General features: G+C 47.8%; 1 pseudogene; it reads right to left on the bottom strand.

The window, feature by feature from the left end:
• Positions 1 to 846: 846 nt before the first annotated feature.
• LOC113922333 lies at positions 847 to 1,915 on the bottom strand (annotated as a pseudogene).
• Between the last annotated feature and the right edge of the window lie 623 nt (positions 1,916 to 2,538).

Raw genomic sequence — 2,538 nt, 5'->3', positions numbered from 1 at the left:
GCACCTTTTCAAGTACTTATTGGCCCTTTTCTATATATTTATAGAGAAATACCTATTTTCCCTCTCTCTGTATAAATATTTTTAGGAAAAAATCTATTCAAATCTTTTGCCAATTTTTAAATTGGGTTATTTGTCTTTTTATTTTTGAGTTGCAAATGTTCTTTTTTTTTAAGATTTTATTTATTTATTTGACAGAGAGAGACACAGTGAGAGAGGGAACGCAAGCAGGGGGAGTGGGAGAGGGAGAAGCAGGCTCCCCGCTGAGCAGGGAGCCCGATGCGGGGCTCGATCCCAGGACCCCGGGATCATGACCTGAGCCGAAGGCAGACGCTTAATGACTGAGCCACCCAGGCGCCCCTGAGTTGCAAATGTTCTTTACAGATATTGGATACTAGACTCTTATCAGATAGATGATTTCAAATACTGTCTCCCATTCTATCAGTTTTCTTTTTTCATTTTCTTGATGGTGTTCTTTGAAGCACAAAAGTTTGTTTTTTGTTTTTTGTTTTTTAATGGTACAAACTCACACATTTATTAGTGACCAAACAGAGAAACTGGAACTTTGCTTCCTGAGCATACAGGATAAAAACAGATGCCATCATGTTCAGATTTCTTGCTGTCAGACACCACCTCCTTTTTCTTTGCCTTAGACCCTCTTTCACCCTCCTGGGAAGACAATATCCTATACACCAGTCCAGACTGCTCCCACCAAGAAGGAAGGAAAATTATAGAACATCAGGACACTTACCCAACCCGGACTGTGTTCATTCTGTTGCCTTAGCAAGGTTTACAAACAAGAAACGTAGATCTAGGTGTTTCTTTCCCTCTGCTCCTCAAAAAGCTCATCTATGAAACCCTGAAGAACGGTTCCAGGCCTAGAGGGCTAAGGACATGAACACCAGGGGACTTGATATGTGACGGGGGTGGGGAGTCAACGCTGGCCCTCCCCTTGGCGGGCTCAGACGTGTCCATGGCAGAACTGGCATCGATGTCAGCTGATTCTGCCTGGCCAAACTCTGCACCCTGCAGGGACATCTGCATGGCATAGGCGATCTGCTCCTCCTCGGTCAGACTGCTTAGGTCAGGGAGCCCGGAGCAGCCAAGCTCCTGCTGGCTGATGGTCATCTGCAGCAGAGCGTCGTCTGAGCCTTCAGCCCCAGCTGTAGCAATCCCTGCCCCAGCCGCAGAGGCTGCAGCTGCGCACCGGGCCTCCTCTTCCTACCGCTGCTGCTGCTCTTCCATAGAGACACAGAAGGCCAGGGCCGGCTCAGGATCAGCACTGGGATCCACTCCGAATTCAAAGTCACTGGCACCAAGGCCCAGCCAGCATGGCACCACCTTCACCAGCCAGAATCGGAGAACTGATGAGGGCATCGGCCAAGCTGGGCCCAGGGGGCACTGTCACCAGATGAGAACCGGTTCCATCTTTGCCGTTCAATGTGTTTACAAAGGCTGTCAGCTTTTCTGTGTTCGCCTCCTCTTCCCCAAAATTGATAATGTCAACATTTACTTTTTCCTTCTTGAGACGTTTAGCCAGTTTCACCAAATCCTTCTCGTTGTCCTCCACGGGGCTTCCCACAAAGGCAATGACGTGAATCTTGTGATTCTTGCCCTGTCGGTGCTTCAGAGCCAGATGGGCCACGCGGATGCCAGTGCAGAAGGTGATCTTGCCCTTGGGTTGGACAATGTGGAGCTTGGAAAGAATGCAGCCGGTGTCAGGGGTGAGTGTGGTCAGCACTTCGCAGTCATTGGCCAGTGTGATGAGGCCCACGTTGTTCTCAGGGCTGCTGCGGGTCTTAGAGTGACAGACTATGTTGACAGCATCTTGTTGAGCCTGCAGCCGGGTGGGTAAGAGGTCCCCATTCTGCATGTACTCACTGTTGTCCACGCAAACCATAATGCTTTCCAACACCATCTTGCCACCTTCCTCCCTCCCCAACCGGTTCTTCTAAAGTTTTTAATTTTTTTTAAGGATTTTATTTACTTATTTGAGAGAGAGCATGAGTTAAGGGGGAGGGGCAGAGGGAGAAGCAGACACCCTGCTGAGCAGGGAGCCCGATGCAGGGCTCCATCCCAGGGCCCTGAGATCATGACCTGAGCCGAAGGCAGACGCTCAACCCACTGAGCCACCCAGCGTCCCAAAAGTTTTTAATTTGATTTGATTGATTGATGGTGCTTTAGATGTCATATCTAAGAAAGCACCTACCCCAAGGTCAAAGAGACTAACCCATACGTTTGCTTCGACAGTTTTATAGTCTCTTACATTAGGTCTTTGATCATTTTGACTTAATTTTAGTCAAGGGGTCGAAATTCATTCTTTTGCATGTTAGACATCCAGTTGTCCCAGCATCATTGGTTGAAAGATTATTATTTCCTCACTGAATTGTCCTGACACCTTCGCTGAAAATCACTTACCCATAAATATATGGGCTTATTTCTGGACTGTCAAGTCCATTCCACTCATGGAACCACAGTCTTGATACAGAATACCACTGCAGCTTTGTAGTAAGTTCAAATCAGGAAGTGTGACTCCTCCAA

The sequence above is a fragment of the Zalophus californianus genome, chromosome 9 (assembly GCF_009762305.2).
Source record: "Zalophus californianus isolate mZalCal1 chromosome 9, mZalCal1.pri.v2, whole genome shotgun sequence".
NCBI classification, from domain to species: Eukaryota; Metazoa; Chordata; class Mammalia; order Carnivora; family Otariidae; genus Zalophus; species Zalophus californianus.
This window is presented reverse-complemented; position numbering and strand designations above follow the sequence as displayed.